The sequence below is a fragment of the Poecilia formosa genome, unplaced genomic scaffold (assembly GCF_000485575.1).
Source record: "Poecilia formosa unplaced genomic scaffold, Poecilia_formosa-5.1.2 Scaffold381, whole genome shotgun sequence".
NCBI classification, from domain to species: Eukaryota; Metazoa; Chordata; class Actinopteri; order Cyprinodontiformes; family Poeciliidae; genus Poecilia; species Poecilia formosa.
Genome location: NW_006800320.1, coordinates 334670 through 347411, shown reverse-complemented (window position 1 = coordinate 347411; position 12742 = coordinate 334670). Strand labels below are relative to the sequence as shown.

The window sequence follows — 12742 nt, the reverse complement described above, 5'->3', positions numbered from 1 at the left end:
TGTCCTCCATATGACAATCAGACATGATAGCTGTCATTCAATCTCTGCAACCACAACTCGTCTCCAGAGTGTGTTCTGCCTCCTCGCTAAACACGAAGAGAATCAGAAACCGAACCAGAGTTGCATGTTTCTGTTGCCGCCTCTCAGTCTCTGCAGGCAGGGCGCGCCACGGCCATGTGCGACATTTTCCTGAGGATGTGTAGGCCACGGCATGACAGATCTGGGTCTCTCTTGACGTGCCGCTTGGCTGACTGGCTGCTGCGTCCTCCTGCCCGTACCCAGCAGATTAAAAAGAGAGAGCAAATTGGGACTGGTAATTAACGACCCGCTTTGCTCGCTTACCTAGAAAGATTGTCATGCACCACACGGATGAAATCGGTTTTATGACCTGTGAAGGAAAATGAATCCAAATATTTGCATAAATCATGAAAGACCTTCTCCTCTCTCTCTTTTTCTCTCTTTCTGCATACTGCTATGTGTTGCAAACACACACGTGAGCCTTTGTCTTTCACCCTCAAAGCAGGCTAATATTAGCTCCATGCTGAGGGCTGACTCTGTCTGGACACAAACAGTGATAAATGGGCCTGGATGCACTGTGTGTGTGTGTGTGTGTGTGCGTGCGTGCGCGGGTAGAGTGAATTTTAAAATGAATGCCGTCATCGTGTTTCAGAGAGGTGTCTGTGAAGAGATGCAGGGTGTTGTAGATCCAGATGTGCAGTGTTCTACAGCTGTGCAAAGATAAAATGGGAAAAAGCCACAATGCACCGCCTGGCAGACAGCAGTCAAAGAGGATTGGGGATTAGCTGGGTGCAGACTCAGTCGGTCGATCAGTTCATAAGAGAGAGAGAAGGAAAGCAGAGGGCAGTGTGGTCCTGGGGATTTTTCTATTTTTTTCCCTCCTCATCCAGTCTTTCAGGCCCCGTCGCTTATTTGAGCTCCCAGCCGGCTGCACGTCGTCACTCTCCTTTGCTTCCCTCCATCTGTCCCTCCCCCATCATCTCTTCTCTTTTTCACCCTCCTCCCACTCTCTCTCTCGTTCTCCCTTTCTCTTTCTCTCCATACCAAAGCCGGGGGGAGCTGGCGGAGATTAAATGTAGTCTCTATAAGCCAAAGCACATCACGTAGCAATGTTTCTGTGGCCCCGTCCCTCTGCTGCTGCTCGGAGGACGGGGGAATGATAAGAGGACGTAGAGAAAGATCAGGCTGTAAATGTGGAATTTTGAAAAGTCCACTTTGTTTTCTTTTTTGCACGCAAGCAGAAGGATAGAGATAAATGGTTTCCTTGGAGGCACACGGACAGCAGCAAGGTGGACTACTCTTCCTCCCAAGCTCACCTTCCTCTCCCTCTGTCTCCCTCTTTCTCCCCGTTCTGGCCTGATGCAGAGGAAAAGAGGGCCTCTGGCTGTAAGTGATCACAGCTGTGAGGAAAATTAAATGATGATCTTTCACTCTCCTCTTTCTCTGCTTTGCAAATGCCCCCCTCCACCGTTCACCTCCACCCCATCCTGTCACCCTCCGGAAGGCGTGGAGGAAGAAATGGAGGGGTGAGAAAGGTAAAAGTTGAAAGCTTGAGAGAGAAGGGTAGAATGTGAGTGAGGCAGGGGGAGGAGATGAAGAGGGTGGAGAGAGTGTGTGTTTTTTCCTCCAGTCTTCCCTCCTTCCACCTCTGCATGTGATTGAGGAAGAAAACAATGCGAGGGAAAAGGGTGAGGAGAGAAAGCAGAGCAAGACAAGACATCAGCAGGCACAGTGTTTTTTTTCCTTTGACTTGGAGCTGTGTGTGTGTGTGTGTGTGTGTGTGTGTGTGTGTTTTAACGTGTGTGTCCACGCATGGGTTTTTGTTGTCCTCTCTCTTGCCCACCTGCCTTGGACCTGCAGGTCTGAATGAAAAGTGAGTGGAGGATCTGCTGCAAGGAATAGCGAATGAGTAAAAGGCTGTTTTATGTATGCTGTGCATTCATGTGTGTGTGTGTGTGCGTGTGTGTGTGTGTGTGTGTGTGTGTGTGCCCACCCGAGCACTCTTTTCTCCTTCTCCTCCCCCCTCCTTTCTCATGTTGGTGAGGCAGCTTACTGGTATGCTCCGCTGGCACTGTGGCCCCAGCTGAAAGTATGGACTCCGTCTCGGCCCTCTCTTTTTTTCCCATTTCATCCATCCGTCTTCTCACACAGTTTTCGATCCGACCCACTTCTCTTTATCTTCTGGAATATCGGCTCTTCCTGAACTGTAATCTTTACTCACCTTCAATTTTTTGTTTTCTGCTAAGTTGCAGCAAATCTGTCTAGCTCCTCTCCTAGGACTGCTTGCTTTCGCCCTAATTGTGTGCGGATGCGTGTGTGAGCGTGCGTGTGAAAAAGAGAGGGAGGGAAAAAAGAGAGAAAGAGAGTGTGCACATGGTTCATTCCAGCTCTGTCCTGCCACCCATCCTCATCCTTCTCGGCTCAGCCTGTCGCTCTCGCTCTGTTTGTTTAGCCTGACTTGGAGCGGCTCGCCCAGGAGGACTATACCCCTTTGTGTTGATTCCACTTTTTGCAACAAAATAACGTTTAGAAATGCTCTTCTTTTTTTCTCAGTATCAGAGGAATCGTGCTGCCATGCTGTAAGCTTTCTCTTTCTATGTGTGTGCTTTTTTTATCTTCCAATTCCCAAGCAGGCAGAGAGCAAAAGGAGCACTGGGCGGTGAGGGCATCCTGGACCCAAAGGGGAGGGTGAGTCGACACCGACAAACGCTCTTCCTCTTTCTGCTTCCCTCTCAGCTCCCCCCATCTGCTTCCTAAGCATTCAGACCACCGTGGCAGCTTGGAGGAACCTTGGAGCTTTGTTACCTTTATTTCCTCTGCAAAGCCTCACCAGGATTCAGAACCTCACGCTGATCAGAGAACTTGCAATTGCAGCCATCGAGCATGCAACCGAGAGGTTTCACCGCAGGGTGGAAGATGCGTCTATCGGGCAAGCATGGGAGTCACGGTGTCAGATGAATTGTGTGACACTGGGCAGTTCTGGCTTTGGATTTTGATGCAATAATTGATTTGTCCACGCTTGGCTTTTGTCTTGTGCACCGTAAATAATTAGCCGATTCAGACTTTCCCACACACCCCAGGACGTCTTTAGGCATACTGTACAGCAGCAGGCTCTCTACCTGATAGCATGAGGCGTTTTTCAGATGCTGTGTTGTTCTCTTTAGGTGAGGAGTACAGTGAGGAGGCTTCGGTGGGAGGAGTTGGGATGAAGTGTGGGGCTGGGAGCTTGGGAGGTGACAGCAGTGGGAGAGTTTCAGGAAAGGCTGGTCAGTCTTGTGTCTGGTTGTCATTTGCACTTCTAAGATCCTCGTCATGCAGTGGAATTTCAATAAATGCAGATTGTTTTGGAGTGTGTTTACTGTGTGGGATGCAGGATTATGATTACATGTCCAGAACTAACTTTAAAGATGGAAGATATCACTTGACCAGAAACCCACTGGACTTCTGAGGAGCCAACATCTCATCAGCTGCTGGTGGTGGCAGAGAAGTCTGTTCTGTGTCTCTCTCTGTCCCTGAGACCCTAACTTGTGACGTTGTGTTTTCATGTCCACGGGTTAGGCTCTCGGGAGCTGAGAGGGATGCCAGGCCAACACAATGTCCGGCACATTTCTGCCTCCAACAACTGTGATCAGGGGTAGTGTTCGGATGGGATGGGAGTGAGAGAGTGCCATGGAGCAATGAAGCTCAGGCTCTTTTGTGTGCTCTCCATGTACACCTGACTTTAATGTCCCTCATCAAGTAGGTTTAGCCAAGATGCTCATTGGTATGCTAGCAGAAGTCTACATCAGGTACCGTATTTTCCGCATTATAAGGCGCATAGAATAGACGCTGCAGTAGATGCTGGAGTTACATTATGCATCCACTAGATGGAGCTGCACTAAAGGGAATGTTAACAAAACAGTCCGACTCCGGTCGGCGAGGAGAGCCTTCCGCGACTGGGCCGGGTCGTGGCTGGACGATGGTCACTCTTCTCCGTTCGCACACAGCATGTTGGTGGAGAACGTGGTGCTAAATGACCTGATTCTAGACGGTCGGTAGGTAGATAGGTCAGTCAAACTTTGTTAATAGATTACAAACCAGCGTTCTGACAACTATCCCAGCATGCACTGCGCGCTTCTTCTTCTACGGGCGAAAATGAAGTCGGTGGCTGCTTACCGTAGTTGCTAGACCTGTTGTGGTTCAATATTGGTCCATATATAAGGCGCACTGTCGACTTTTGAGGAAATTGAAGGTTTTTAGGTGCACCTTATAGTGCGGAAAATACGGTACTTAGCATGTGCTAGTAGAACCTGTCAAATGTGGAAGATGAGAATGAATTTGCGTGAATTGTGCTTTTAAGTTGAGTCAGGCAGGACGGTGTGCAGACTTGACAAAATCCTTCTGGTATTAGCATTGACCCTTGGCATACAAGCAAAGAGTCAATTGCACAAAGTAATTATTTGCCTATGTTTGGGTGTTTGGAATCAGGGACAGTCAAGAGGTTCCCAGTAATCAAAGTGTGTTGAGGTTTTTAAAATTTTCAGATTTGCAGCTGCTTCATTTTTTCCATCATACCCTTTTTAGTGTTTAAAGTCTCTAAGGTGTTGTCAGGCAAAGTGCCAGACTCACCAGAGCTCTCTGACTGTAGTCAGCAGTCAGAGAGATCTAAAACCTGTTGCAAGCTACAGTTTGCTAAATTTAATGCTAATTTCTTTTATATTTTTTTGCTTAATTCTATGTTTCAAAATCAAAATAACAAATAAATGGCACCTATAGTCTAACATCATTTTAAACTAAATAATCAGTCGTTTAGCCTGGCAATAGCATTGTTGTCTTTTGGTTTGAATAAATCTAATTTTCACTATAAGGAAGCATTTTTGCAAGAATGCTTCCTTAACTTATTGTTTGCTTTCTAATACATTTGAAAGAAAAATAGCATAAATAATAATATTTTAAGAGTACCAGTACTGACTTAAAACAGTTCAAGAATATAACAAGGAAAGGAATTTATTATGGCGAGCAGCTCAGGATGACAGTAGCAGAACCATAACTTAAATAGGAATGCTAAACTTTTATCTGCACACATCATTAATCCTTCTTCTGTCTGAGTAGCACTAGAAGCTAACAAAGACTAACACTGAGCATGCCTGCTCACCAGTGCTTGTGCTTCCTGACTTGAGAGCAGCAGAGTAATGTTGAGAGCGTGACCATGACTGCTCTGTACATTATGTGCTTGACCTCAGCAAACATCTGCGATGTCAAAACTTACTCACTCATGGTAACAAAAGGTAAAGGTGACACTAGCATGGCATGATCACCTTGTTGAAAACATGCACAGCTTTGTTCTTTTTGGTGCCAGTGTTGTCCCCATCTGCTGTTAATGTCTTACATAGGGTTGTGAATTTACTGGTGTCAGTTTTATGTATGCTTCTTGTTGCAGGTAGCACAATTTTCCCTTGAGAGGAAAGAGACTCTGCTATGACAGCAGCTTACTAAATGTACCAAGTCTTTTACTTGGTACATTTAGTCCCAGTTTGATTTTGGGACATCACTGATGAGATTAATGATGTTTTGGGGCCAATTTCTAATCTCCAGTTTTTGTGAAGCTTTGATGGCTGATTTGAACTAAGGTAGATGAAGATATAAAAGTAATATTCAAAATATCTTATTTGGCCTTCCTGCTTTGAATGGTCATTATTATTGGTTGATAATTATTCATGTTGGAAGCAGAGGCAACATCACACTGTCTGTTGGAGACAACAGTCAATATCTGGCTTCACCATTGACCATAGTGTTACAGTGCAAATTGGAATTACAAGAATAAACAGAAACTATTTAATTTTGAAAATATAACATTTTTGGTCAAAGTTTTTTGTGCTAGAATGAGGTAGTATTTTGGCTATTTTGAAAGAGATGCATTTATTGCAATGTAAACATTATTGTGCATCACACAAGTTATGTAATCAACAACCAGATGTTACTACTGCCAAAAAGGATGGCAGAAAGTAGGAGCATCGTTTGGGATAATGCACAGCATCGAACAATTCATCAAAAGTTGAGTTTGTCATTCTGAAGAGTTGACACTATAGCTCTTCTGTAATTTCCCAAAATCGCTGCACCCACTCCACTGTCTCAGAAATGGTTGAGGATGAGTGCTAGTGCCATAGCTGAATTATGAACATATCTCATGTAAGAGCTGCTACCATAATTTGAATTACTTTCTGAGCAAACAAACTTATTCACATGTGATTTTAATCATTTTAATGGAAACACTGTGTTTTCAAAATTGAGGTTGTTTTTTTATAAGTAGAATATCAGCAAAGTTTTGCTCATTTGTAATGGAAACACAGCTTCTATCACTGGGTTTTCAAATTTTACACAATAAAGACGAAATTGATTTGACATTATAATCTGTCTTTAGACTCTAATATTAGCACCAAGAGCATTAGTTAAAAGGGTGCAGACAATTTCAAATGTAACATTTTCTATGACAAACATTGAAAGCTAAAAAAACAAACCTTTGCTTCACTTCATTCAGCCTTTCTGTTATCTACTGAAAATCTTGCTCTCTTTGCCTCTCTCAAGTCTTAAAAGAACCATAGATATGTCTCAATAGGTTGAGGAGATCATCGCCTTCTGTCACTGATACTGGAAATAGCAAGCATTGAATGTTTTTCACTCAGAACCAACATCCACTCCAAATAGTGCAGCCAACCTGCTACTTTGACGTGTTTACTACATGGTAAATGATTGGATGTTGGATGTCCCGACTAGCCAGTTACCAGTCAGGTCTGGCCATCTCTGGATCAGATCCAACACCAGCATATTTTAAATGGCTGCACTTTATTTACAGCATGATTCTTAGCTATTTGTTGCCTCTGGTCTATATGGTGTGTAACAAGGAGATTGATGACATGTTCACTGACAGTTCTCTGTCTGTGAAAGACGGGTCTTAGACGTGTGTGTTTTGTAGGATTTTGGCAAATCTCTTAAATTGTCTTTGTAGCAATGCCTTCCAGCTTTTATTTTTCCAGATACCCAGTTGACTGTAGAAATAACAGCAAGCTCCTTCATATCTGTGGTAATTAAAGTTCATTTATTTTAATACCCACTATTTTTGGCTTTTAAATGTTATCTACAGAACCATAAGATACAGCAACAACAGTTAGATGTAAAATGCTAATGTGTTCAAACTGCAAGCTTTCATCAGGAGATGCAGTCATGTTGCTAGTCAACCAGTATAGATTTTGATTTGAATCCCATCTGCACTGCTAATCCGCCGTTTTAGTACTTCTCTCATTCCTGTCTTTTCCTTTCATCTTAAAACCATTTCTTATTGGCCCAGCCCAAGCAAACAAACAGTAACCTGCAGTGATAAAACGTCTATCTGGTGTTCTTCATTGTTCTGCTCCTTCAAATGCTGTTGGTACACAGTGTCCCCATAGCTTAGTCAGACATGAAGGACTGCCACACAGACAGCCAGACTGACCGGTGGGCATGCACCCACTACGATAAGCTGCTTGATTACCTCTGCATTGCCTGAACCTTTTCTCCGATAGGTAAATTAGGTGATTCGTTGAGTTGCGTTTGCATCAGCCGAATTTAGATCAGATCAAGCCTGAATGCTTTTCCATGTGGTTTTTTTTCCCACAGCAGCTTTAGATGCGTCAGTCAGTAATGAAACCTGCCATAGAAAAGCTTGAGCAGCAGAGCAGTCCCAGACCAAAGCCAGCCCACAATTCAGCTGTTGTTACAGTGTTTTCAGTCAAAATGCATCTTTGTGCCGCTAAATATCAGCTAGCCCACGGTCAGTGCTTTTGAATGGAAGCAGAGAGGAGTTTAAGCTCAGGCTGATGTGTGTGGCAGTGTGTTTTCATAGAAAAACCTTCTGTGCATATCTGTATGGCAGTGAATTAACTGGACAGATTATTTAATAAATAGTGTCAGTCTGGTCAGGATGACACTATGCTTTTTGTCATGGTGAGTTCGCACTCACCATTCTGCGGTGTTTTTTCTGCCACTCCCTTCAGCAGGCTGTCTGCTGTCGGCTGCAGACGGGACAGCCTTTAACATCAATACCCAGAACTGGTCAGTGGGTAACTGTCTGATTTCTATAATATCTTTCAACATGCCAGGGGCTTTTTGTTCTTTTTGTGTGTGATTGCAGAACAGTTCTTGCTGCAGAACGATTTCCAGTCCCTTCTTCCCAGTCTTTCACTGAAGCAAGATGGCGCTACGCCTCCACATGGTTCTTTCCTCTCCAAATAATGCCCATTACACGTGCCTCTAGTTGCTGCTGCTGCAGAGGTTATGTTTTTTATAATGCATGCACACCTGGGGCCTGTTTACTTACCACATACCTTAAACTGCAGAAGCTCTTCAGCTCTGAGCTTGGTCAGTGAGAGGAGGAACACTTTTATTGTTCTCCTTTCCCATGCTCACTGCTCATTAGCTGCCAAATAAGCTTTTTTTATCTTCTGTGTGGCGATGTTAGCAGTGTTAACAATCGCACACACAGACACACACACATGCAGGTAATAACTGTTGCTGATGTTTTTATTCCACAAACAGAGATAATGCTGATTGAATGTTCAAACAGGAACTCTGGGGCTATGACAAGAAGATTAGCATTGCTGCAACATCAACTGCTAGCTAGCTAGTCTTATAAAAAGAAAAAAAAATTCAGACATTTGAAGGAAAATGAACTTATAGTGTGATGTGGTTGTATTTGATGTTAACGAGTATTTTCTGCCTCACCTGTTCTGGAGCAGGAAGCTGAGCCGAAGTGTGTTGACACAGGCTGAGTAGATTTTGGGGTTGAAGTGGGATTCTCTTTGTTTTCCAACTGAGCTGACGTGCTTTGAAGTAAATTTCATCAATCTGTATTCTAAAGGTGTGAAACTCACTGAGAGGAGCGTAGAGGCAGCAGCAGAGCAGTCATTTTTAATTAAAATACATTTTGCTTATTTTGATGCATTCAGTAAATATATATATTTAGAGATAAATGTTTAAAGCTCATACTGGAATTTCAATTTGTTTAGTTGTATAAATAAAGTTTAAACGTGTTGCAGCATTTGAGAATTAAAACATCAGTGCCAAGCTGGAGGCGGACGAAATGACTGGAGTGAAAAGCCTTGGCTGAGTAACTGAACTCTGAGGAGGTTTTGATTTGTCAGTCAGTTTAGTGCTGCAGTCCTGCTAATAATTAAGTAAAAGAGAAAAGGGGGGAAAAAAACGCTCAGACACATTTAAATAGAAAAATGTACAAAGTAGAATGAGTTCAAATATAAAATGTTCATTAATTATGTAATCACAAGCCTGAATATCAGAGAATGCAGTTAAACATGATCAAAGTTACGGTACATATGACTTTATTTGCTCATCCCTCCTTATACATTCCAAATAAGAGTTGTTGTTTCTAATTTGTGTTTTTATACTAAAGGAATGTGTAGCACCCTTTTCCACTCTATGCAAGAAAACTAACATGGAGGATGCTTGGGTTTGATATCAGTCTGATCCCCAATCGATGTGCAGCACCAAAGACCTGGGTTTTTACAAATATGACCCAAAGAAACACTTGAATTTTAGGCAAAATGATTCAGCTTAACTTTATTAAACTGCAGTGACAAGAAAACAAGGGTGTAACTTTGTGTTGCAAATTGGTGGGGACGCATTGTGAGGAACAGCCGGGCGGGTGGGGTTGGGGGAAGTAGTGCACCCTGAAAGGCCTTTAAGGCCAAAACTTAAATGTGAACGCCACGCAGTCTTGCTCAGTAACTTCTACGTTCTGATGAGGCTTTTAAGATTAATAGCACTTATTGAAAATAAAAACCTTTTAGAAGGTATTAAACATACTAAGAGATGTAAGATGTTGAAACATCAGTCATCTAATTAATCTGTATAATGTTTTTCACTTGCTGACGGAATTACTAAAAAAATGTAACTTCATAGTGACATTCTAATTTATGGAATGAATCTGTATATTTGCTCAATGCTTGCCTGCAGAAAACAGTTACAAAATTCAGCTCATGCCGCCCCTCCACAAAATGTCACCCTGGGCAGTTGCCCATGTTGCCCATATCAGAAACAGCCTCTGCAAGTCACATCTGTGTCTCTGCTGTCATTTTCAGAGGGACTGTTTTGGGGCTAGTTGGGGCATTTGTGTTGTAGACTGACCATCAATATATTAAATTCAAATTTAAATTCAAAAACACTATTAATCCCAAATGAAAATTAAATAACATATATACTATATATATAATAATAATATTTTACTGGACTGGACTCGCCTATTAGCCCCTAAAGCCAGTGACGTGCACATGTGGACGGCAGACGCCGTTGGTCATGTCCACAGAACCACTTACTGTTCCAATGCAGGATGAGCAGGAATCTGTTACAAAAAATGGTTATGTCCCCCGTATTGCTGATCCAATTCTATTAATATGTGGCTTAAATTAAAGATGCCAAAACTGCCGATGTTTGCATACGTAAACTATGTATTATTTCTGGATGTAAATAAGCAACTTAGTTTCTGTCAGTTCTGTCAAGATACAATAGAGCAGTGGTCCCCAACCCCCGGTCCGTGGACCGGTACCGGTCCGTGGACCAATTGGTACCGGGCCGCGCAAGAAATAATTAAATATTTCCGTTTTATGTATTATTTGAGTCTGGAGGATCTTTTATTTTGAAAATCCTTTAACTGGATTCTCTGGGTTACTTGCGCGCCAACACTGAGCCCACAAGCAGCAAAATGAGTAAGAAACAGATCAGGTTTCTTTGCGAATTGGAAAAGGCCCAGAGAAGAGACAGGAGGATGGATTTATCCCGGACCGGTAGGTGAGTCAAACATCACAAGCCGCTCTGCGTAACATGCTTCGCAGAGACCCAGCAGGCTGTGGATATAAGCAACACTTCGGGTGTCATTGTCTCCATCACTCCCAGATGGAACCGTCTCATTGCAGAGAAACAAGCTCAGGACTCCGTTAGTCATTATCATGAGTTAAAATTTTCACGAAAGTAAAATGCTCGTTTTTGTGGCGCTTCTGTATCTTATTTTGAAGGGATATGTAAACGTTACCATAGCGACCAGAGTCAGAGCGTTTGGGCAGTGGTCAAGAGGAGATGAGTAGAGCTTGTGAGTCTTAAGTCTGGTTTAGACGGCAAGATTTAAGAACTGTCGGCCGATTCTCCAAACCTCTGTGACCACAGAGCTGATAAAAGTCCAACAGGTTCGATCGGTTCGTGTTCAGCCTCAAGGCAGGAGCAACACAAACCGATTCCAGTCACAAACATCGCGATTCCAGAAGAAAATCCACAAAACCCCCAACATAGCAGGAATTTAGAATAACCAAACACGGATGACGATGTAGAAGCAATAGTGATAGTTTGTGGAGACATTTTAAAAGATAAAAGAAACAAAAAGAAAAGGCGGTGGATAAAAGACAGCGGGAGGAGCCGCTCCATCTGCTGCACTATGATTTGGAGGCGACTGTGTTTTTTCATAGTTAACATTTTTAACTGAATAAACATAAACATATATAATAATGACCTTTACATATAATAATAAACATTTCCACATATCATCTCCGATATATCAGCTGTTTGGGATTCCCCTCTGTTCCGTGCTTTCTGATTGGCTACCTGTCACATTCAACAGGTCGTATTCTCGTTCCCAGTCAGGGAAAACCCCACAGGCTGCGATAAAAGGGCCAAGACAACCCAGATTAGGTATATTCAGGATTTAGTGGGAACACCAACATGCAGAAGGTTTATATGACGGTTCACCCCCCAACAGGCTGCAGCAAAATTTTCCAAGTCTTGACCGGTCTGTGGTAATAAAAAGGTTGGGGACCACTGCAATAGAGGACTAAGCAAATTTATCTTTTATGATGGCCAATAATTTAATTTTACCTAATTGCTCCTGCAGGAGTCATGGTTTAAAATTGGACAAACTTTGACTCCTATGCTTTATTTCATCCTATTTTATGATTGCTTTGAATATTGCTACGTTCTACAAACAAATGATAGTTAGTCCAGGGATGTAGAACCCCAGGAGAAAACCGTAAAACCAGTTGTCTTCTTTTTCTTTTCCGTTCTGTCAACTTGGCGTCACACGCAGAACCGTTGCCATGGCAACCGACAGACAACAACTCCAGGAGTCCAAAGAGCAAAATTACGTCCAAGTGTACAACAATTAACATACATAAAACACACTAAAAAAGTTCCGACACAAAGTACGCAGTAATACCAAAACAGTACATTCAGTCCATCACAGATTGATGTTCTGTTTTATTTTCAGGCTTGATGCTCATTTTGCAATCATTAAGAAGTGATTGTCTGAACACCAGGTGGTTGATTAGCTCATTTAATCACCTGCTCCACTGATATTCTGTCCTAAAGTAGATCTATGGGTCACTTTATTTTTGTGCTAACTGAACCAAAACACACCAAACTGCGCAGCACGGACCGGCGACATGTAACGTTTGTCAAAGTTGAGCTACAGCAAAAACTATACGTTTTTAATTAAAACATTTTACTGACCTGTGAAATGTGATTCCCTCGGACATTGTTATCTTGCTCTCATGGCGTTTTCAATTAATATTAAAACACTGCGTCCCTTTTTCAGATTCCTTGCTTAATTGTGTCATTTCCCTGACCACCGATACTCCTGACTCGATTTCAAGAAGACCTGCACAGAAAGTCACGTGATGTCTAATCACTAGATCAGTGTTTTTCAACCTTTTTT

At 42.6% G+C, this 12742-nt stretch overlaps 1 long non-coding RNA gene across 1 annotated transcript; it reads left to right on the top strand.

Annotated features, from left to right (window-relative positions):
* Positions 1-417: 417 nt before the first annotated feature.
* On the top strand, positions 418-3367 carry LOC107833423 (uncharacterized). Its single transcript, XR_001659169.1, has 2 exons — positions 418-1891; positions 2649-3367. It is a non-coding gene; the product is annotated as an uncharacterized LOC107833423 (long non-coding RNA).
* The last annotated feature ends 9375 nt before the right edge of the window (positions 3368-12742 follow it).